We start from the raw sequence: 26,043 nt of genomic DNA on the forward strand, positions 1-26,043 counted from the left end.
AGATTGCTGCAGCTCAGGGAGAAAGCATCGCGTTCCCCTTAGAGATGCCTCAATGCTCTCCACCACTAATAAGGTTCAGTACTGAAAGAAGAAGGCAGAATGCATACTAGGCTTTTTTATCTTTTTAACACTTCCCTTACCCATTTGGCTTTATCTTCCTTCTCTGGTGATGAAAACAATCAAAACAACTTTATGGCCTATAAAAATGCTTTCCATGCTGTTCTTTTTTTTTTTTAAGTGCTGGTATAGAGGAGATTTTGGAAATGTATACTGCACCATTGTCCCTCTGTATCTGTGGGGAATTAGTTCCAGGACCTACCTTAGATATCAACATCTACAGATGTTCAAGTCTCTAATATAATACAGTGTAGTATTTACATATAACTAATGTATGTCATCCTGTATTCTTTATCTCTTGATTATTTATGGTACCTAAGACAATGTAAATGCTATGAAAATAGTTGTTACACTGTATTGTTTAGGGAATAATGACAAGAAGAACAAATTGACACATGTTCAGTACAGACACAATCTTTTTTCCCAAATATTTTCTATTCCCTGTTGGTTGAATGTATGGATGTGGAACACATGGATGTAAAGAGCCATCTCTATAAGACTGGAAAAGCATAGATTCCTTGCCTTCAGTTGATTTCCTGGGGGCTTGGAAGCCTGTGGGGGTGGGAGCAGTGGGTACTGGCTGGTGGTAGGAGTGGGAGTGGCAGGCTGGGGTAACAATGTGTATGAGCATATTAAAGGCCTTAAGGAGCTTACAGAACACTGGCTTTCCACATTTGGAAAACTATCCTACAGGTTCAAGATCTTAACTGTTATGTTGATATTTAAGGCCTACAAAAATGCTAAAACTTACATTTCTTACTTTATCACCTACTCACATATAAGAAGCATCTTCAGGCATTGCATTGTTCTCACACGCAATTGAATATTTTCCTTGAAATTTGGAAAAGTTGTGTCTTCCTGTGTCTCTTATGGGTAATCTTATCTACTCTCCTGACTTCAGGAATACATATAAAACTACGTTTTTTGCATAATTCAGGTTTGCCATTCCTACTCACAGCTAACAATCCTTAATCTCAGTGATTTAATACCACAAAAGTTTCTTTCTCAGGTACAATCCACTGTGGGTTAGGTTGCTCTTCTTTGAAAAATAATTTAGGAATTCAGTTCTTTCTATACTTTGGCTCAATCATATTATGGTCTATAAAACAGCTCTACCAACTTAGGGGTCTTTCACTTCCAGCTTAATGGATGGGATGAGAGTATAGACTGAGATACTTGTTGAAGATTTTCAGGACTGCTGCCTAGAAGTAGCTTCCTTCTCTTATCTCCACATTCTATTGGCTATAACTAGATACAAGCTAAGTGCAAAGGAAGGTGGAAATAAGGTTCTCCTGTGTTCCCTTGAAAGAGAAATTGTATTGGTGAGCATCAAGTTAGTCTCTGATTAATCCTGTCTGATCATCATGGATCAATTTTATTCTTTCTTCTAAACATGAAATATGTCCTCATCCTCCCCATGGAGAACAATTTGATGTCCTTTCAAAACACCAGCTCTCCAGATAATGTTCAGTCCTCTACACTAGATCCACGTGTGTGCCCTTGTTACTGAATTCCAGGGGTTCAGTCTAGGTCCTGTTGCTTTCCACACAAAAAGACAATTACTGAGACAATGGGTATTGCTAGGGAAGTAGGCTTTATTACAGGTGATGTCAACCAAAGAGACTGGAGACAAATCTCAAATCCATGTCTCCCCCCAACTGAAGTTAGTAATTTATACCACTGCAAAGGAAAACAGGAGGGGCAAAGAAAAGGAGCTGGTCAACAGGCAGCAGGTGATTGAATAGAGGTCTAGCATCTCATTATAACCACGTGTGGGAAACTGAGAATTAGGGAAGAGTAAGGAAGAGGAGTTGGTCAACAGGCAGCACGTGCATCTCATTGTACAAATGTAAGTTTCTCACGCTTCAGTTCTATGGGCTTCTGGCTTATTGAAAAGTTGGACCAGTTTTATTTCTATGGTTTGATAGTTCATGAAGATTGGTATCCATCCTCAATTTCCCTCCTTGGTTACCACCGTCAAATATACAATAGCAGAACAGGGATGGGATAATTACAATGTGTACTCTCATTTATGAAGGGAAAAAATACAAGACACATAAATCTATATTTATAGTGGATGCTGTGGTGCCCTCCCCAGATCTTCCTTTATGACCAAGGCCTTTAGCCTCCCAGCTGCTGATGGCTCACAGATGAGCCCCCCTCCAGGAACTGCTATCCACAAATTACTGTCTTGACCAAGAGTATGACCTGCCTTGTGGAAGCTTGCATCCAATGACTAGTGCAGAGTATGAGACATCAACTCTTTGTCTCAATGGGGACAACTTGAAGGGATCTCCTAGCCTCTGACCTCTGGTGGGATTGGCTGAGTTCTTTGTTGCAATTACTTCACTAGTTCAATGTTTCCCTTTGCCTAATCTTACTTTTCTTACTCCTTAGAGGTGTTGTTTCCAATGACATTTCCCAAATAACCTGTGGCACACTTATCTCAGGGTCTCTGAATCTGTTTCCTGAGGGACCTGAGCTACAGCACTGGTCATAATTGCTCTGAAATTCCATGGGGCCAATTTTATGAAGTCCCCCTAGTCTGGGTGGGTAAAAATAGTGCCTTTTAGGCCCTGATTTTGCTCTCCGTTGGAGGAAATCCCTTGTCTTTTATAGTTTATGGCCTGTGGCTCTACCCTTGAGGGTCTTCTCTTCGTTCAGTTTCTTTGGGGACTCTAAAGTGAATGCTGGAAAGCATACCATTGTTAGGGGTTTTGAGACTTTCTGCCTGCTTGTGATAGGTCAGGATCCTAAAGGTTACCTCAAGTCTCAAAAAGCCAAAGACGTTTTGAAGTAATTTGTGACTTCTTCGTCAATGTAATTCTTTCAACACCTTCATAGCTTCTAATCTCTATACATTCCAGTCAGTTTCATGTCCAGTAACCACACCCTAAAACCTTTCCTAGACACAGTTCTCTGACCTGCTTTATTTCTTTGCTTTTTCAGAACCCTGCTTCTCTGTCTTAACTAAAGCTACCTTGAGGTTAGAGGGATTGAATGGGATTGATTGAATCCGAATTTGTCATTGCCATAGTCACTTCATCCAACTGAAGAGTTTTTCCTCGACTTAGTATTTCAAAGTCATTAAACATCTCATATCTTACTTTTGAAGTTCTAGAATCTAGAATCTTCTCACTTTTTACACCCCTAAAAGGCCTTGAATTTCTCGACTTTCTTTCTTCTTTTTCATTTCTGCCTGCAAAGTATCTAATTATTCCTTGAGGTCATAACTTATAATATCTTAGTAGACCACCCATTGGTAGCCAACATATCCTGACGAGATTCTGCTTTCCAAGCTTTTCTGCTAGAGCTATTGGTTGACTAAGCGTGCTATCTGTATTGAGAACAACTGCAGAAAGGATTCAAACTTTACTATTAGGTTTTCAGTTTCCCTAGGCTTTTAAAAAATATATCAGAAAACGTTAAAAGATAGTATTTAAAAAGAAAATTCATGACAACCCATTAACTCTTTATTTTTATATCTTGTCTTTTTCTTAGGGCAAATTATGTTAATCATGATAGAATAGAAGCTACGTTTTCCCTAGATAACTTCTTCTGCAGTAGAAACAATAATTGATATAGTGTAATGTCATTTTCATCCATCCAATTAATGTATTATGGTTTTGCTTAGCAGTATAAAAGACATTGAAAGTATAAACAAAACCAAACAAAGGAAATATAGCCTAAACTGAAAGGCTCAAGGAAAGATACCTTGGAAAACTCTAAGCCTGATATGTGAAAGTAACCTGGAGTTAATATAGGAAGAAGAAAAGAATAACATTCTGAACAGAGGGGTAATTAAGGATCCATGAAAGTCTTATGCAGGCAGAGACACTGCATAAGTGGAATCCAGCAGGAGGGCTCAGGAAGGCCTATATTGTGTAAACCTGATAGATAAAGTTAAGATTTTTCATTTTTTTTCCAAAAGAGTTTTCCAATTAAAAAGTTTAAGGTAGAAAGTCAAGGTTAATTTGAGGAACAGCTTTGTTTGTTTGTTTGTTTGTTTGTTTTTCCATAGAGTCTATTTCTAGAACTTAAATTACTCATGTACATTCAAATTTAAATGGTTGAATCTTGAACTCAAGCTACTTGGCTGTGGAGGCCACTAGACAGTACCCAGCATAGTGGGGACAAGCCAAGTCAGCTAGGCTGGTACTGTAGAAGGCCCTGGTCAGGCCACCAGGAAGCTAAGTACTCCTAGTGATGCAAGAAATATACTCAGAAGTATATAACCCTTGGGCAGATCAAATTTTCCTATTTTGCAAACAGTATGGATCCTTGAGAGTTGGGGCTGCTTGCACCCGAAGATAAAGAGTGGAAGGTTCTGAGACACACTGACACAGCATGGACTATTATGTTCTATTATGGACTCAAGTTCCACCTCTGAGGAGCCAGGGTGGCATTGACAGCTGCGTTTTCACCCACTGGTATCTTTGATTTCCTGTGTATTCATCTCGCTGGTTGTTTGCTAGTTCGGTATTAAACTAAAATAAAGGTAAAATTTCAAAATATGCATCTCTATTCCAGCTATCACTGATTTGTTGCCTGTTCAGAATGGCATGGCCGTAGTTGTGTTCAGCTAACACTGATTCTGATTAATCATTAATCACTGCCCATGCCAAACCAATCAACTTTCACTGCTGTTCCTGGCCAGCCTTCAACTTGGGAACAGCCTTTGTGAATCAGCCTAGCTAAGCCTGGCTGTGAAGTTGGAGCAGAGAATTCTGGCAAAGAGTTCTGACATGGTTGGTAGGATGGGTGGAGAAAGTAAAGATGGGTGCAGGGGAAGTAATGGAAATAATGTATTAGGCAAAAGCTCTGCAGACTCTCTCTGAATTGAAATCTTATACTTAGACATGCAACAGAGGGGGTTTCCCACTTCTGCCCCAAACCTCCTGGGAAATTCTCCAAAGCAACCCAATCACTTGGTATTTGCTCCATAACCGAGGTCAGGGAGTATAAGGACAATTTTTCTTTCATATGAAGCTCTGTGCATGTGAAAAGTAAATTTATCTTCTACTTCTAAAGATCTGTAGTAGGTACTGCAGTAGGAACATTACACATGTGGTCATATTTCATCTTCATATCAAAGCTTTGAAAAAGTATGATTTTCATTTTCCCCATTTTAAAAATAAGAAACCTGAGTGTCAAAGCAGCTAACTAATAATAAAGATTATGCATGTAGAAAGTGGCAGAGTGAAGGTTCAAACCCAGATCTTTCTAATATCCCCACATGAGCTTCTTACTTAAACATTCAAAACTGATCTCCTTTAAAATATTTTACTAAATGAAAAACCTTGACAGACAAGTTTTGTGTGTCTTGCCAAAATTATAGGTCTAATTAAAGTCACAGTTGGGCTTTAGTAAGTATCTGTTCAATTGTCTCTTCTTGCATAGGCTCTTCAAAGTGCTTTGGGACTATGGGAAAGAGATCCAAAGTGAGGTGGCAACTATCTCATTCAAACTGTTAAAGTTTAAGCACAAAGAAGCACTGCCAATTTGTAAGCAAACATCAGAATTTACCAGTTTCAGTGACAGCAAAGTCCTCACCAGAGAAGTTATCTTGGAGGTGCTGGGTGGCATCAGAGAATAAGCATGGGCTTTGAAATCAAAGGGCCTGTATTAAAACTCAGGCTAGGCCCGGTGGCTCACGCCTGCAATCCCAGCAATTTGGGAGGCCGAGGTGGGTGGATCACGAGGTCAGGAGATTGAGACCATCCTGGCTAACAGGGTGAAACCCCGCCTCTACTAAAAATACAAAAAATTAACCGAGCGTGGTGGCACACGCCTGTAGTCTCAGCTACTCGGGAGGCTGAAGCAGGAGAATCGCTTGAACCCAGGAGGCAGAGGCTGCAGTGAGCCTAGATTGGGCCACTGCACTCCAGCCTGGGCAACAGAGCAAGACTCTGTTTCAAAAAAAAAAACAAAACCACACAACTCAGCTCAGGAGTTCGAGACCACTCTGGACAACATGGTGAAACCCCATCTCTGCTAAAATACAAAAATTAGTTGGGCATGGTGGCGTGTACCTGTAGTCTCAGCTACTTGGGAGGCTGAGGCACAAGAATCGCTTGAGCCCCAGATGCAGAAGTTGCAGTGAGCCGAGACTGCACCACTGCACTCCAGCTTGAGCTACAGAGTGAGACTCCATCTCAAAACAAACAAACAAACAAACAAACTCAGCTCCACCACTTTCCAACTGGTCAATCCTGTGCAAAGATTTTTCTACCTAAATCTAAGTCTACAGAAAGTTTTAAATGCCAAACTAATAAATATATTTTGTAATAATGTCTCTGACAATTTTCTTCTGTCTCTCTCTGTCTTTCTGTCTCTCTTTATCTCTCTTCCTTCCCCATCCTCCTTCCCTCTTTTCTGTCCTTTATTCTTTCCTTTCTTTCACTCATGAGTATTAAAAGCCCTTTTTCTGCTCCATCTCTAGCCATATACCTCCTGGTGTTTTCTGCTAAAACAGAATTGATTGTGTCCTACCATGAAAGTGGTTCTCACTATTTTTTTTTTTTTTAATTGAGACAGAGCCTCACTCTGTTGCCCGGGCTGCAGTGTGGTGGTGCAATGTTGACTCACTGCAACTTCTGCCTCCCGGGTTCAAGCAATTCTCATGCCTCAGCCTCCTGAGTAGCTGGGATTACAAGCATGCACCATCATGCCCGGACTTTTTGTATTTTTAGTAGAGAGGGGGTTTCACCATGTTGGCCAGGCTGGTCTAGAATTCCTGACCTCAAGTGATCTGCTCACCTCAGCTTCCCAAAGTGCTGGGATTAGAGGCATGAGCCATCACACCCGGCCATGGTTCCCACTTCTCTGCCTCCTTGGTTTCCTTTGGCTAAAGTGGTTTTAATTTTGTGTTGTCTTGGTGAGATTTTTAGTCACCAAGATCCTTCAAGATCTAACAGAAGTATCACTTTTACATTGAAATTTTTCCTATGCCCCCTTTTATTCCTCCTTCTCTAAGTTTACTTGATTGCTTCTCTCATTTATCTCTTTGTCCTAATTGTACCCTGTACATATCTCTATGGTTAACGATTCCAGCTTCACCCTATTCTATGCCTACACTTGATATTTCAAATATAATCATGTCTGGCTCATCAATAAAGCGGAACTATCACAAGACACTTTATCAGAAGGGTTGAGACACATCATGGGAGATAATGCATTATAATAAGAAAGCCAGGGAAAGAATCTTGTGTTAGCCTTTGGAAATAAGAAAACCAGTGTGCTATCTATCTAACACTAGGACTCCCCCAGCTTTGTCCTGTATCACTGTCCCACCTGTACTTGAGACTGAGTTACAGAAGGAAGGCTAGTTGGGCATAAAACGGAAATAAAACTTTTTGAATATGCACAGAACTGTTTGAGCATCATGAAATTGTAGACAGTCATTCTTTTTAGCCAAAAACTACAATGCACCTGAAAGGCATTGAAGCTTGGTACCCAAGAAAACCAAGGGAAATAACTGACCCAGTTGACAGAAGCTAGTAAAAATGAGCTCTAGAATTTGTTGCAGATTCCACATTCATTCTGTTCCACTTCACTGTCTCTCAGCGACATTTGACTTAACAAATACTATTTTGCAAACTATATTTGTGCCCTTAACGCTATGTAAGATAACAGGTAAATCATGTGGTTCCTATTTTACCTGATATTTTCCATCAGTGAAATGAGAGTAACATTTTCCACCTACTTCTTGGTGTCTTGTGGGTAGATTATGACATAATATTTGCAAGAGACCATGAAGGAAGACATTAAGGTACCGAGCAATGATGCAGATGAATGCTTTGGGAAGCATTATTGAGCTCTGACTATGTGACAGGTAATTAGATAGGCACTGGAGTAGAAAGACAAAGACATGACAACAAAGTAAGTGCACTTATCAAAATACCACTATAAAGGCAATGAGACTTTATTGAGATCCTTTATGACTTATGCATGCAGAACTAAGAGTCTCCATATGGTAAGCTGACATGTGAGCTGGTAGGTTGTATGATATGAATAAAAGTACAGGTGAAATTAGAAAACACATACTAAGCTTAATGACACCACTGAAGCCTCTGCTAAAAGTTCTACTGTTTTTTTGGACCCCCACCAGCAGTCCTTTACTAGTATAAACCTGGATTCTCAGTGTCCTGCCTTGGTAAATATAATCTACAAATTATCCATGGTATAAAAGGCTGCAGAAGTAAGATAAACTCTCCAAAGTTTTCACATCTCCAGAGTGCTAGTCTTCCCCACCCCTGCCAATTTTCAGTTTTAGTAATATGGAAATGGAAGAGAAAGCCACTCAAGTCAGAGGGAAGAGCAAATGCAATGGCAGAAAAACAATAGCCACGTGAGCTTTGGGAAACTTGGAGTCAATGTCAACTTAGCTTCTTACAAAAGACTCACAGGTAGCATGACTGAAGCAGGCAGGAAGAAAAGTTAACCCTTGTGAATTGTGAACATAGTGGGAATTGTGGAAAACTGCAAGTAAAAAGCCATCAAAGGGTCCAACTGCTATAAAGCATGGGCTGATTGCTGCCATGTGAAAAAAACAAGTTTATTCTTACTTTAAAAAAAAAAAAAGTGGTGAAAGAAACTACCATCAGAGTGAACAGGCAACCTACAAAACGGGAGAAAATTTTTGCAACCTACTCATCTGACAAAGGGCTAATATCCAGAATCTACAAAGAACTTAAACAAATTTACAAGAAAAAATCAAACAACCCCATCAACAAGTGGGCGAAGGATATGAACAGACACTTCTCGAAAGAAGACATTTATGAAGCCAAAAGACACATGAAAAAAATGCTCATCATCACTGGCCATCAGAGAAATGCAAATCAAAACCACAATGAGATACCATCTCACACCAGTTAGAATGGCGATCATTAAAAAGTCAGGAAACAACAGGTGCTGGAGAGGATGTGGAGAAATAGGAACACTTTGACACTGTTGGTGGGACTGGAAACTAGTTCAACCATTGTGGAAGACAGTGTGGCGATTCCTCAATGATCTAGAACTAGAAATACCATTTGACCCAGCCATCCCATTACTGGGTATATACCCAAAGGATTATAAATCATGCTGCTATAAAGACACATGCACATGTATGTTTATTGTTGCACTCTTCACAAAAGCAAAGACTTGGAACCAAGCCAAATGTCCAATTATGATAAACTGGATTAAGTCTTAATGATAGACTGGATTAAGAAGATGTGGCACATATACACCATGGAATACTATGCAGCCATAAAAAATGATGAGTTCATGTCCTTTGTAGGGACATGGATGAAGCTAGAAACCAACAAGACACATGTATACAAATGTAACAAACCTGCACGTTGTGCACATGTACCCTAGAACTTAAAGTATAATAAATATATATATAGATATAGATAAACAAAAAAAGTGGTGAAACCACAATTTTTATGCAAAATCTTCTGATTTTTAAAGGTAGGCTTAATTTTCTCTTTAAAACACTAAGCAGAACAAACTATGTGTTGCCTTTTCCCTGTCTCTGTCTTAGATTTTAATGTTTCCTATTTATAAAATGGGATTAATAATTCTTGTTTGGCAGTGTCCTTTGGATTGCAGTATGTGGGGGGCTAGGATTTGCTGGATGCATGTAACTCTTCTTAAGGACACATGTATTCATTATTAATTACATAATCATAATATGATAAAAGACCTGCTCAGGGAATGCCTCACTTTAGAAGTGCTCAATCAGGAACTTGATGCCTGTTTGTGCAGAATATTACAGAGGACATCCATTTTTTGAATTTAGGGTTGGAGTCAACCAAAGATAGATTAGTTTTTTTGCAATATCATTTTGACTGGTTGTGTTTGTCTAGAGTAGTGAGTTAAGAAATATTCTGCATCTGTAACTGGGCTCAGTGAAAGAAGAAGTCTCACGATTGATTAATGATGTCTGACAGGGTCTTAGAAAGTGAAAGTAGTCACACACATATGCACAATTGCCATCTCTGAACCAAATGATTTCTAAGTCCACTCCCAGCCCTAAGAGTTTATAAATAAGGTTTAATCAAATTTGACCTCCCTTTAATGCCTCACAAATTATTCTGAGGTCTACATTATGAAGATCAGTGTCAATGAAATATTGATTGAGGGAGATTTCTATGTGACCGACTGTTGTATAAACCAGCTTTGTCCTTTTCTTATGTGACATCCACTTTCAGCACTTCACAGAACAGATTTATTAACTGAGTTGTCTAATGTCATTATATTTTACTATGCTTGATGAAATCCTATATGCTTCATTCTGGTTTAACTTGAAAGACACCTGATTCTGTTCTGTATGCATGATACTAAGGACACACTGATGAATAACAATGGGTGCCTTTATTAAATGTGTTTCCTGACATTCTCAGTAATATAGACAAAAGAACAACGAGTAAAATGTAAGGTGAAGTGTAGTTTCCACCTCTCATTCTTAAACTTTTCTATGAAAATCGAAGAGATAGATTGCCCCCAAGAAATCTGAAGCCAAAGATCACAATAAGTAGCCACAGAGTAAATATTTAAATATTTAAGGGTAAACATCTTGGGATTCTTGTTCTATATTTTAAGAAAAATTTGTAAATGCTACATAATATGTTTCTTCTAATTCATTGGGCTTTTTAATATTAAAATCTTCCAGGAAAATTGGTAAATTTTAAAAAATGTGCTAGGCTTCCCATGTGGGTTTCTGGGACCTTTACATGGCCATATATAGATTCAGCTCAAGAAGCAGTGATGACTCCAATAGAGAAGCATCATAAAATGGTCAAGAAACAAGTTGCTTATTTATTTATTTATTTATTTATTTAGAGACGGAGTCTTGCTCAGTTGCTCAGGCTGGAGTGCAGTGGCATGATCTCCGCTCACTGCGAGCTCCGCCTCCCGGGTTCATGCCATTCTCCTGCCTCAGCCTCCCGAGTAGCTGGGACTACGGGCACACAGCACCACGCCTGGCTACTTTTATGTATTTTTAGTAGAAATGGGGTTTCACCATGTTAACCAGGATGGTCTCGATCTCCTGACCTCGTGATCTGCCCACGTTGGCCTCCCAAAGTGGTGTTAATCTTGTTTTTAAATAAGAAATAAGAGAAATTTTCATAGCTGAAATCAGACCTGAGTGGAAGTCAGGGAAGATAATCCATTCAGAGGAAAGAGTTTATATAAAGACATGGAGGTATTAAATAGCACAGTGTCTCCAGGAAGCTACAAATAGTTGTCTACTGCTGGATGAAGTTTCCAGATTGAGAATGCCATGAATAAGGTAAGAGAGAAAGGAAGGAGCCAATGTGTACAATAAGCAGGTCTGTTAGAAACATCACATTCTTTCCAAATATGTATTTTTCATTAAATTTTTTTAATTGCTCTCTTCCTTTTTGCTTAACTTCCTACTCATAGACCAAAAGGCAGATCAGGTGAAAGGTTTTTTCTCCTTCTTCTTCAATCATAAACTGTACTTCTGAACCACATTATCCATGACAACCCTCTGCTTTGCCTTGGCCACCTATCAAAGGCCTCCTCTCACTGCTGATCAATGGTTCTTCTGGCACTGGAACGGAGCCAAAAAGAAAACAGCCATTGATGAAAGAGCAAAGCAGCAATTCCGTGAGACCAAAATGTCCTGACCAGAGTGCAGGCTGGTGTTTCCTCTTAATAAAAAGCACTCTGCCACTGTAGAACTCATTCATTGAATGGCCCATATAGGGGTGGCAATATCCTTTGAATGTCATCAATAAGCCACCTTCCATGTTTAACCTTGTGATCCTTTTGAGGAAATATTTAGAACAGAAAACTAGACTGTATTGAAAAGAAAAAAAAAAAAGCTCTACTTTGAGGGTCTGAGGGCCAAAAAACATTGGAAGATGCTCTTCCAGCTTCCTTTGGCAACTTGCTATATTGCTACGCTTCTTATTTACCGGCTCTTATTCTCATCAAAAAGAACTTCAAGTGTTCTTCCCATGCACGCAATTGGAAGCAACAATATTTCTCTTCCTGAGAACCAAAAAGACTCTCAATAATGTTCATAATGTGCATCATCTTTAAAGTCTTCTGTAAATATCTCAGAGATGAATTAATTGGCTGTATTTCCAATTTTTTTGTATTATCTTTGTATCTTATGCAATTTTGAGAATGTTGTGATAAACAAGGTGCTAGGACTAATAATGAGAATTGTTATTAAGTATGTTTCCACAGCACTGATATATCAAAACACATTGTACTAGTGAGAGCTACTATGCACTGCACGTTTGTCTGTCTGCTGTTCTAGGCACATTACATATTTTCTCTTCTTCGGTTTATATAGCTCTCAAACACCTCTTACGGAAGATATAATAACTCCCATTTTAGAGATAGGGGAATTAAGGCTCATAGGGATTGATTTGCTTTCATACATTTACAACAGTGTAAATGTCAGAGCTGGTGCAGAAGCAAGAGCTCTGAGTTTCCCAGTATATTTTCTTAGTCAATATCTGATATGATTTGGCTGTGCCATCACCCAAAATCATACTTTGAATTGTAATCGCCACAATCCCGACATGTCAAGGGTGGGACCAGGTGAAAGTAATTGGATCATGGGGGTGGTTTCCCCCATGCTGTTCTCATGATAGTGAGTGAGTCTCATGAGATCTGATGGTTTTAGAAGTGTCTGGCATTTCCGCTGCTTGCACTCACTCCATCTTGCCACTTTGTGAAGAAGGTACCTGTTTCTCTTCTGCCTCTGCCATGATTGTAATTTTCCCGAGGCCTCCCCAGCAATGCAGAACTGTGAGTCAATTAAAATTATTTCCTTTATAAATTACGTAGTTTCTGATATTTCTTCATATCAGTATGAGAACAAACTAATACAATATCTTAAATGGTACTTCATGCATGTGATTCCTTTGTCTCTGTAGTGTACTCTGCCCAAAATCCTCATTTACCTCTATTTGTATGACTCTTTTCTTTAAGATCTGAGTTTGGATGTCACCACTGGTAGGCAGCTCTACATATTCTCACAAAGTCTAGGCTAGGCGGTTGTTGTATGTGGTTCCATATCATCTTGTGCTTCCCTCTTTGCAAAATTTACTGCGCTATTTAAATTGTTTACTCTGAGGTCCTCCAAGGCAGTGATCATGTCCTTCACCTACACACGTCACACAGAATACCTGGCAAAAAACTAGTGCTCAATAACTGTTAATAACCCATCAAGTGTTTTGCCTTTCAGTGGCACTTCAGGCTTTCCAAATGAAATCATATAATCTGGCTCATTAAATGATATGTAAAAGCTGGTGTAATCAATAAAGTGCTATATCAAGTGAAACATCACAATTAAATATAAGCATATGGATTAGCTAGAAGAGTCTGATTATACAAGATAATGTGCTTTCATATATTATAACTGTAATACTATACAATATCTATTCCAAATATTACACATGTGTACCATATCACAGTATGGTTATTTTAATAATAATGATTCTTTCAATCCATGGGCATGTATATTAGTCAGTTCTCATGCTGCTAATAAAGACATACCTGAGACTGGGTAATTTATAGAGAAAAAGAGCTTTAATGGACTCACAGTTCCACATGTCTGGGGAGACCTCACAACCATGGCGGAAGGTAAAGGAGGAGCAAAGGCACATCTTACATGGCAGCAGGCAAGAGCGCATGTGCAGGGGAACTGCCCTTTATAAAACCATCAGATCTCATGAGACTTACTATAATGAGAACAGCACAGCAAAAACCTGCCCCTATGATTCAATTACCTTGCCCCAGGTCCCTCCCTTGACATGTGGGGATTATGGGAGCTACAATTCAAGGTAAGATTTGGGTAGGGACACAAACAAACCATATCAGCATAGGATATTTTTCCATCATCTACAATTTCTTTCATCAGTGTTTTGTAGTTCTTACAAAGATCTTTCATCTCCCTGATTTAATATATGCCTAGACATTTTTTACAGCTATTGTAAATGTGATTGCCTTCTTGATTTGGTGCTCAGCTAGAGAATTATTGGTGTATAGAATCACTACTGATTTCAGTACCTTAATTTTGTATCCTGAAATATTACTGAATTCATTTATCAAATATAAGAGGTTTGTGGTGACATCATTAGAGCTTTTTAGACATAAGATTATATCATTGGCCAACAGGCATAATTTGACTTTCTCTTCTCCAATATGGAGGCCTTTAATTTTTATTTTCACTTGCCTGACTGCTCTGGTAAGGACTTCTAGTACTGTGTTGAATAAGAGTGGTGAAAGTGGTCGTCCTTGCCTTGTTCCAGTTCTTAGAGGGAACACTTGCAACTTTTCCCTGTTAACTATAATGTTGGCTGTGGGTTTGTCGTATTTGTCATATATGGCCTTTATTATGTTGAGGTATGTTCCTTCTATTCATAGTTAGTTGAGAATTTTCCCTCATAAAATATGCTGAATTCTGTCAGTTACTTTTTCTGCATCTATTGAGATGATAATATAGATTTTGTCCTTAATTCTGTTTTTGTGGTATATCACATTTATTGATTTATATATGTTGACTCATCCTCACCTCCCTGGGATAAATTCAGCCTCATCATAATGTGTTTATTATTTTTCAATGCACTGTTATATTTAATTTGCTAGCTTTTTTTTTTCTTTGAGACAGGATCTCTCTCTGTCACCCAGGCTGAAGTGCGGTGGCATGGTCATGTCTCACTGCATCCTTGAACTCCTGGGCTCAAATTATCTTCCCATTTCAGCCTTCCAAGTAGCTAGGACTACAAGCATGTTCCAGCACGCCTGACTAATTTATTTTCTTTATTTTAATTTTTTGTAGAGATGGGGTCCCGCTATATTGCCCAAGCTGGTCTCAAACTTCTAGCTTTAAATGATCCTCTAGCCTAAGCCTCCCAAAGTACTGGGGTTATAGGTGTGAGCCACCACACCCAGCCATTGATTTGCTAATATTCTCTTGAGGATATTTGTTCTATTTTCATCATGGATATTTGGCCGTGCAGAATGAGTTAGGAAAATTTCTCTCCTCCTCATCTTGTTGGAATAGTTTCAGGATGATGGGTATTAGCCCTTCTTTGTATTTTTGGTAGAATCTATCTCATCCTGGGCTTTTTTTTTTTCTGATTAATTCTTGCTGCTCATATCATTAGCCTGTTCAGGAGTTCTCTTTCTTCCTGGTTCAATCTCAGCAGATAGTATGTTTCCAGGAATTTATCTATTTTCTCTAGGTTTTCTGATTTGTGAGCATATAGTTGTTCATAATAGTTTCTGATGATCTTTTATATTTCTGTGGTATCATTTGTGATGTCTCTGTTTTTCATTTCTGATCATAGTTGAGTCTTCTCTTTTCTTTAGTTTAGCTAGTGGTTTATCGATTTGTTTACCTTTTCAAAGAACCAACATTTTGTTTTGTTGATCTTTAGTAATTTTTTTGGTCTTTATTTTATTCTGCTCTGATCTTTGTTAGTTCTTTTGTTCTAATAACTTTGGCTTTGACTTTTCTGGTTTTTCTAGTTCCTTGAGGTACAACATTATATAGCTAACTTGTGATATTTCCACTTTTTTGATGTGAGCATTTAATGCTATAAAATTCCCTCTGAACACTGCTTTTGTTGTATCACATAGGTTTTTGTATGTTTGTGCATGATTTTCATTTATTTAAAAATTTTTAAATATTATATCTTAATTTCTTCATTGACTCAATGATTGTTCAGGAACATGCTGTTTAATTTCCATGTATTTATGTAGCTTCTGAAGTTCTTGGTATTGACTTCTAGTTTTATTCCACTGTAGTCTGAGAAGATACTTGACATAATATCAATTGAAAAAATATGTTAAGACTTGCTTTATGCCCTAATATGTGGTATGTCATGGAAAATGTTTCATGTGCTGATTAAAAAAAGTATATTCTGCATTCATTGAGTAGAATGTTCTGTAAATGACCATTAAGTATACATGGTCTAAAGTCTAATTTAAGTTCAAAATTTCTTTATTAATTTTCTGTCTCAATCTGTCTGCTACTCTGAGTGGGGTGTTGAAGTCTCCCACTATTAATATATTGCTCTCTAATTCTTTTTTTATGTCTAGTAATATTTGTTTTCTAAATTTGGGTGCTCTAATGTTGGGTGCATATATTTAGAATGTTATATCTTCTCACTGAATTGATCCCTTTATCATCATGTAATAATCTTGCTTGTCACTTTTTATTGATTTTGATTTAAAGTCTGTTTTATCTAAAATAAGTGTAGCTAATCCTCATGGCCTTTTGCTTCAAATTGCATGGAATATCTTTTTTAATGTCTTTACTTTCAGTCTATATGTGTCTTTTTGGGTAAGGTGAGTTTCTTGTAGGCAGTATATAGATGCATCATGCTTTTTAAAAATCCATTCTGCCAATTACTATATTTTAAGTGGTACATTTTAAATAATTTACACTCAAGATTAATACTGAGATGTGAAGTTTTGTTCCTGTCTTATTGTTAGTTCTTTATAAGTTGTATAAATTTTTTCTTTTTCTGTCTTTTTGTCTTTGTGGTTTGATGAAATTCTGTTGTGTTGACATTTGATTCCTGTCTCTTCCTTCTTCATGTGATTGTTTTGTAAGAAGTATAAGTTTTATATTTCCATGTATTTTTGTGATGGTAACTACAGATCTTTTGTTTTTAATGTTTAAGACCTCTTTGAGTATTTCTTGTAGGGCTAGTCTAGTGGTGACAAATTCCCTCCTTGTTTGCTTATGTAGGAAATATCTTATTTCTTTATTTGTGAAGCTTGCTCTGGCAGGATATAAAATTCTTTGCTGACACTGTTTTCCTTTCAATGCTTTGAAAATGTCATCCTGTTTGCTTCTGGCTTCTTAGGTTTCTGATGAAAAGTCTACTGTTAGTCTAAGGTAGTCTCCCTTATAGGTGACTAGATGTTTTTCTCTTGCGAATTTTAAAATTATTTCATTTTGACATTAGACATTCTAAATATAACATGCTGTGATGAAGTCCTTTTTGCAATACATTTGCCTGAGGCTCCCTGAGCCTCCTGTATCTGGATGTTTAATTGTCTTGCTAGACTTGAAATGTTTTCATTGATTAGTTCCTTAAATAGGCTTTCTAAACTTTTTGATCTGTCTTTCCTCTTGGGAATACCAATAATTGGTAAGTGTGGTCACTTTATGTTATCTGAGATATCTCAAAGCCTTTGTTTATTCTTTTTTATTTTTGTTTTCTTATTTTTGTCACACTGAATTATTTCAAAAGACATGTCAAGTTCTGAAAGACTTTCTTCTGCTTGGTCTAGTCTATTATTGAGGTGTTTAATGTATTTAGTATTTCCTTCATTGAATTTTTAGCTCCAGAATTTCGCTTTTTTTAATACATTTATCACCTTGGTAAGTTTTACATTCATTTTCTTAATTGATTTTCTGCTTTCTTTGTATTGATTTTCAGATTTTTCATTCATCTTATTCAGCTTCTCATTTCATTCAAAGCCAATATTTTGAATTCTTTATCTGGAATTTTGTGAAATTATTTTTTATTGGGATCTGTTGCTGGACAATTGTTGCCCATTGGTAGTGTCATATTTCTCAGCTCTTTCAGGTTTTCTGTGTCCTCCATTGATACCTGCATATCTGTTGTAGCAGTCACTTGTTCCAATTTTTTGAAGTTGCTTTTGTAGGGGAGAATATTTTTCCTCACAGCTCCAAGGCAAGGCCCTAGGCCAAAATAGATCACAGAGTCTCTTCTCCTTTCCTCATTCCTCAGCAGTGATGCCAGAGTCCAGACAGCTCAACCTCCAATAACAATGAAGGCAGAGGTGATGGTGCAGACCGTGGCCATGGCTGTTGCTCTGCAGAGAATCAGAAACTGCAGCAAGAATGGACCAATCAGAACTGCCTCCTGCAGTGATTTTTTGCCTGCTTCACACCCAGTCACGACTCTGATTCCCTTATTTTGCATTTATTTTGCTATTCTTTCTCTAGGTTCTCAAAATAATACTTTAGACTTTTGATGTGAAACTTTTATTCTTTTCTTTGCAATACTTCAAATGCATTTCGTGATGTAAATTTTTCTCTCAGCAACACTTTAGCTGTGTCCCACAAATTTTAATATGTTGTTGTGCAGTAAAAGATTAGCTTAGCAGACCTGTGTTGTCAAACGCTACACAGTCCAAAGAAGGATCTGGTCTTGAATGGCTCCTGGGAGGTAACTTTTTATCCCTTAGAATATTCTATCTAATAAGAGGTGTTTGTGTATGCCTGAGATCTTGGCTTACACTATGGGTCTCTGAGATCTTGGCCCATGTTATAGATCTCTGTTGAATTCTGATAGTGTATGCTAGCAATGTGATTAATGGTAAATGTCAGTTTTTATATGTCTGAGACTCTCAGTCAGGCTATGTCAGTTTGACCTCTAGAGGGCAGGAGACTGAATAACTGAGGTCAGTTGCTTAGGTGCTACATGCCTATGTAACTGACCACCTCTCTGCAAGCCCCCTGATGCCAAGACTCAGGAAAGCTTACCTGGTAGGCAATACTCCATATGTGTTATCCATATCATTAGTAGGAGAATTAAGTACAACCCTGTGTAATGCCAGTAGGAGGAGACACCCGGAAATTTACGTCTAATTTCTCTTGGATTTTACCCATGTGTGTTTTTCTTTTTGCTATTTTTCATCTTTTTTCTGTAATAAACTATAAGGGTGAGTACAATAGCTTTTCTGTATTCTGTGAGTTATTCTAGTTAATCATCAAACATGAAAGTGGTGTTGGAAACAGAGTGGAATTTTTATGTTCATAAGGTTCATTTTTATGTTCAATATATTTTTACTTAATTTCCCATGAGATTTCCTTATTACATGCTATTTAAAAGTATACAGTTTGTTTTACAAATGTTTGGAGATTTTTCTGGTATCACTTTATTATGAATTTTTAGTTCCCTTCCATTGTTGTCTGAGAACAATTATTTTCAATTTTTAAAATATGTTAGTTTTAATTTTATGTTTTTAAATGTTTCTGGATATCATGCCTCAAGGAATATGTTCTATGGCCATTTGAAAATAATGTGTATTTTGCTGATACTGGGTGGAGTGTTCTATAAATGTTTACTAGATCCTGGTGGTAGATGGTGATTTGAGTTCCTGTATATCCTTGCTGATTATTGGTATAGTTGTTCTATCAATTTTTGAGAAATGGATGTTGAAGTTACAAAATATAATTATGGTTTGTCTATTTCTCTTTGGAGTTCTATAAAATTTTTCTTTCTTTATTTTGCAGTTATATATTTTGATGCAAACACCTTAAGAAATGCTATATCTTTTCTGTGGAGTAATCTTTTTATCATTATATAATATCTCTCCTTATCTCTTATAATTTCCTTTGCTCTAAAATATAATCTATCTGATATTAATTTAGTCACTCCTGTTTTCTTTTACTTAGTGTTTTCATTATATATTTTTCTATTAACTTACTTTCAATTTTCAAACAATGTCATATTTGAAAAGAGTTGTAGACAGCATATAGTTAACCTATGTTTTTAATCCTCTTGCTATTTCTGTCTTTTAATTGGTTGAATTTAATGTAATTATTAATATGTTAGGACTTAAAAGAGTAATTTTTATTTCATTTTATAACACTTATAATATTTCATTTCATTTTTTATTTACTCTTTGTTATTGTTTTTCACTGCCCTGGCTTTTTCCATTTTTGTGGGTTACTTGAACGTATTTTAAAATTCAATTTTAATTTATCTATTGCATTTTGAGTGTATCTACTTGTATAGCTATTTTTAATTGTTGATCTAGTTGTTATATGTAATAACTGTAGGTAGTTATAACTGTAGATGTTCAATAGGTTAGACATGTTAAATACATTTTGAATACATGTACACACACACACACACACATACACAGAGTTATTGGTGTCATCATTTTACCAGTTTGAGTGAAGTATAGAAAATTTACCTCTTTTTACAAGTCTTTATCTTCCTGTTTATAATTGTCTTAAATGTTTGTGCTACATGCATTTAGAACCACATCAAACAGTATTACAACTTTTGCTTCCATCATCAAACATAATTTCAAAATCTCAAGGGAAGAGAAAATTACCCATATTTTTGCTTACTCTGTTTGTCTGTTTGTTTTTCTTTACTGATGTTCTTAGGTTCCTTTTATTGTTTCATTTCTGTTCAGGGAAGTTCATTTACCTAATTTTTTAGGGTTGGTCTCCTAGTGACAAATTCTGATAGTTTTTGTTCATATGAGGATATGTTGATTTTTTCTTCATTATGGAAGTATATTATTACTGCATATAGGATTATAAATTGGCAGGGTTTTTTCATTTGTTTGTTTTTTGTTTTGTTGTTGTTGTTTTGTTTCTTGTTTAAAAGAGATGGTCCTGAACTTATGGTAGTTCAATTTATGACTTTTTAACTTTGCTAGGTACAAAAGAAATACTCATTCAGTAAAAACTGCACTTTCAGTACCCATATAACCATTCTGTTTTTCATTTTTAGTACTATATTCCATAAATTACAATAGTTATTCAACACAATAAAATAGGCTTTTTGTTAGATAATTTTGCCCAACTATAAGCTAATGTAAGTTTTTGAATATATTTAAGGAAGACTGGGCTAAGCTATGATGTTCAGCAGGTTAGGTGTATTAAATGCGTTTTTGAAATATTTTCAAAATATTATAGGTTCATCAGTATGTAACCCCGTCATAAATCAAGGAACATTTATACTTGAAAATTATTGTCACTTTTTCCTGACCACTGTAGTTTCTAATGAGTACTCTGTTATTATTAGAAGTGTTTTTCCCTGTAGGTAAGGTGTTTTATTTCACTGCTTTCAAGATTTCTAATTTTAGTTTTTAGAATTTTGACTATTATGTATTTTGATGTGGATTTCTTTAGATTTATTCTGTTTGAAATCCATTCAGTTTCTTGAATCTCTCTATTTATGTATTTTCTCAAATTTGGGAAATTTTTAGCCCTTTTTTTTAGCATTTAAAAAATAGTTCAATGTATTTCTGAGGCTCTGTTATTTTCTCCAGTCTATTTTCTGGAACAGTGTATGTTTGGAATGGGCAATTTTGTTACCCTATCTTCCAGTTCAATGATTCTTTCCTTTCCCTCCATTCTGATATTGAGCCATTCATTGAGATTTTTAACTTGGTTATTATATTTTTAAGCTTACCCTTTTTGTTTGTTTCTCCTTAATGTCTTCAATTTCCTGTCAGAGATTTTTTATTTTATTGTTGGGACTTTCTGTTTTTCTGTTTGTTTTAAGTACCTTTGTAATTGCTGGTTAGAACATTTTTCTGATGTCAGCTTTAAATTTTTTTAGATAATGCTAATATTTTTTTCACCTTAGTCTTCACATTAATTAGAATCTTTTTTATTTAGTTTGAGATCTTCCTGGTTTTTGCTGTGACAAATTACTTATTTTTCAAACCTAGGACATCTTCAGTATTATGTTATAAGATTCTGGATATTCTATAAATCTTATATTTTAGCTAAATTATTTTGATAGTACTTTAGCAGGGGAAGAAGAGATGCTGCATCATTATTGTCAGATGAAAGTAGATATCAAGATTCCTTCTTCGCCTCTGTTGACACCCAAGGGAGGAGGCTGTTTGTTAACGCTGGGTATAGTGGAAGTTTTGGCTCCTCACTGGGTCTCCACTGATGCACTCCTACCCCTCTTGGTCTGGGAGATATCAGTGTAGACCTAGTGAGGAGCCAAAACTTCCACTATCTGCAGCATTAACAAAGAGCCTCCTCCCTTGGGTGTCAACAAAGGCTAAGAAGGGAATCTGAACATCTACTTTCATCTGGCAATAATGATTCAGAATCTTTTCTTCCCATCAACACCATTTAGGGTTTTAGCCTTGTTACTGTTGGACAGTAGTAAAAGTTCTAAAGAAGATGTGTTCAACATCAACTCATCTTCTACCATCAACACCACAAGGGTTTTAGCTTTGTTATTCTTGGGCAGTAGTAAAAGTTCTGACTCTCTACTGGGATTCCTCTGCCATAAATCCAGGAGGGAGTGTAGTGGTGCTGTATTATTATCAGGTGGGAATGGAAGCATAGACTCCCTACACAGCCTTCTCTGAAACCACCACAGTGGGGAGGTTAGAATACCTTGTTGGTGCCAGATAAGGGTGAAAGGTGAATTCCCCACTCAGCCTTTGTTGTCATGTGTAAGGATAAAGCCACAACATATACTGTGGTGTTTGGTGTTTGGCTAGAATAGTAAATTTACTATGTACAATATTTCTGATTTGCTAGATGGCTCCTTTCCTGCTCTTTTCACTTAAGAGAACAGATCTAATTATTTATTTATTATTATTAACAATTATTTAATCTGTGCCCATTGACATTCTTGGGTTGCCGACGTCTTCAGTTCTAATCTGGGAAATGTAAAGCAAAAACAAAATTCAGGAAACTCATCACCATATCGTTCCTTGCTCCCTAGCTTGTCTGCCTTCACTCTACCTGTCAGAGTATTCTTATGATGGTTTTATGTATAATACACAGAGTTTTTTGTTTTACTTAGCAGGAAGAATAGGGAAAATTACATCTACTCAATTTTTCCGTAAGTGATTTCACACCGTTTTTATTACAAAGAGGGATATTGATGTTTTTTCTTGCTTTCTCACTTCCTTTCCCTCCTCCTTTCTTCTCTTTCCTTTCCTTTTTCTATTTACTTTTCTTTCCTTGTCTCTTCCTTCCTCTCTTATCTTCTCATTTTATTCTTTCTCTCCTATTTTTTATCTTCTCTCATTCTATTTTTTCCCTGTTCCAACTTTGTTTTGTATATTTGATCTTCATCTCCATCTCTACTTTATTTCAGTACTCATTTTCTATCAAGCTAACCAAATATCTAATCAGAGATCATGGTCGTCTTCTATTTTCTTCTCCTTCTTCTTTAACTCAGTATGTGCATGACTGACTCATTGCTTGGGGAGCCACAACCAAAATAATTTTGCTCTTATAAACCTCTGTTAACATTCATTCCTTTCTTTTAGAAATAGTCACAACATCTCATGTTTCTTCTCAAAAGCAATCCTTCTGAAGCCTTCAATTAAAAAACTTTTTCTGACATAGTAGAAAGGAATGAGTTTTAGATTTAGATTGAGCCAAGTTTTAACCCTGGTTCTATAATTTTTTTTAGTTGTATAATTTTTGGGAAAATTACCTAGCTTCTGTGATCTTGGATTTCTCATCAATAAATTGAAGATTTAATGAGATAATGTTTGCAAAATACCGAATATGGCTGTTGGTACATATTGTGTGCTCAATAAATACTAGCTAAATCAAAATTATTAATTCCCAGTGATCTTTATCACTTCATCCAGTTTGGCCGTCAGCTTTGTTTCTGTAAGGTTATCTGTTATTATTACTTTGTTGGCATTGTTATTTTGTTATTATTAGTTAGGGTTGTCTGTACGTTGAATAAAAAGGTTTATGAAATAGTTGAAATAATTTATTGACTATTATTACAACCATTAAGATTATGTTCATCCAACTCAAGCTTCAATTTTATCACAGACAAATAATCAAACAAATATTTTCTCAATTAATGAAAGGATACTTTATAAGCACATATTTAAACTTCTTATTTATAATGCTGTGATTATTATCTGATCCAGTGTCAAATACAGCATTTTGTTATTGATGCTTTGCTATTTGCTTATGACAGAAAGACTGCTCGAGAAAAGTCTAGATAATGGTTGATAATGCTTGATTTGAGACAAAATCACTTTGACCCTTATTTTACATGAAAAACAGCACAATTAGGCCTCATTTCAGAAAGTTAGCTTCCTACAGTTATCCATTATGTCAGTATATTCTGCATTTGTTGAGTAAAATGCAAGAAGAAATATAAAGATCATTTTGATATTGCAAATACATTTATTAATCAAATTCTAAGCATAGTTAGTAAAACTAAATTCGTTTTAACTACAAGAGGATTTCCCAATTATTTTCCCCAACATTTTTAATAAATTACGTTTTATATTTGTATATATCTAAAACACTGGTTTTTTCTTTTTTTTTTTGAGACAGAGTCTTGCCCTGTCACCCAGGCTGGAGTGCAGTGGCACAATCTTGGCTCACTGCAACCCCCACCTCCTGGGTTCAAATTATTCTCCTGCCTCAGCCTCCTGAGTAGCTGGGATTAAAAGCACCTGCCACCATGCCCAGCTAATTTTTGTATTTTTAGTAGAGACGAGGCTTCACTATGTTGGCCAGGCTGGTCTCAAACTCCTGACCTCATGATCTACCCGCTTTGGCCTCTCAAAGTGCAGGGATTACAGGTGTGAGCCACCGTCCCTGGCCCAACATTTTACATTTTAATAAGTAAAATCAAAGTATAAGACTACAATTTAAGAACATATTCTATGCCATATGCTTCACTGTTAAATTCCTCTGCTCACTTGTATTTGTGTCCTCCTGACAGTTTAATTCATACTAAATATTTTGCTTTCAAAACAATTTTTTGATTTATCAATTTTGTATATTTTTAATCGATTTTGTAGATTGGTGAAAATGATTTGTAATTTTTGTCTAATTCCCTTATCTACTTCTATTATCATTATAATAATTTTAGTTAAATTGCTATTTGGTGTTTGGATTTTTAAAAATATGTATTTTTAATAGTAATTCAAAATTATACACAATGTTTACTTTTGGGTAAATTTTCTCTCTGCAGTTATTTTTTTGTTTATTGTTTGGCTTTTATGTTTCTTTTATCAATATTTTTCCCAAGCCCTTCAAAGTAATATAAAGCCTTTCTATGTAAAATGTTTCTTACATTCAAGCATATCAATTATCCCATGTCTTCCATTTTCTTTGAGATCTTTTTCCAGAGTATCCCTCTTTTTACCATGCCACTCTAGAAAGGCTATTTCACAGGTCTGCCACACAGCTGCCATCCTGAGACTTACCCTTATCTTAATCAGGGGTTGCATCATCTATTTTTGGATAATTTTGTGAGCTTGTATATGGTGTCCATGGTTTGTAACCTTGCATTTTTATTCAGAGCCTATATTTAACTTTCATTTTACCAGGTAAATAATTATAGGTTGAAATTATTTTCTACAGAATTTTAAAAGCATTCATCTATTGCATTCTAGCTTCTAGTGTTGCTTTTCAGAAGTCCAATGCCATTACTTTATTTTTTTCAATATGGAACTTTCTACATTATCCTCAAAATTTTAGAATTTTTCTCTTTACACTTGTATTTTGAGCTTATATGGTGATATACTTTGATGTGCATCTTTTTTGACTTATTTTCCTTGGCACTTCAGAGACACTCGTCCTTCAATTCTGAGATATTTTCTTAATTCATTTTCTTTTGTATAATTTTCTGTTCTCTGTTTTCTTCTTCTAAAACTCTAATAATTTGAATATCTTAAATTTGTTAAGCAACTGTATCTTTTTTATTTTCCATTCTTTCATCATTTTGTATTACTTTTTGGGAGATTGTTTCAACTTTATTTTTTAATATAATGTTGAGATTTTTAAGCATCATGTTTTTAATTTAAAATAGTTCTTATTGTCTAATTGCTCCTATTGTATAATACCCTGTTCTTGTTTTATTGATAGACTATCTTCTGTTTTCTATCTGAGGATATTAGCTATAGTAGTTTTAAAGATATTCATTTTCTGTTATCTGCATTGTCTTTATTTCCTCCAAGCTGCTTTGTTCCTATTTATTTTGTCCTTTGCTTTTCAAATTGGAAGATATTTTAAATTTATTGATACTATTTGGCTGTTCATTTATATTTGAGAATGACGTGCTATAAAACTTATGAGAAGCTCTATGTGGGTGGGTTGGATTTATTAACTGATAAACTTTTGGTTAAGATGACATTGTAGGGACCAGTTTATTGTATTTATTGAGATGCCTTCAAATAAAAATAATTACAAGTGTATTT

The sequence above is a fragment of the Pongo abelii genome, chromosome 7 (assembly GCF_028885655.2).
Source record: "Pongo abelii isolate AG06213 chromosome 7, NHGRI_mPonAbe1-v2.0_pri, whole genome shotgun sequence".
Classification (NCBI taxonomy): domain Eukaryota; kingdom Metazoa; phylum Chordata; class Mammalia; order Primates; family Hominidae; genus Pongo; species Pongo abelii.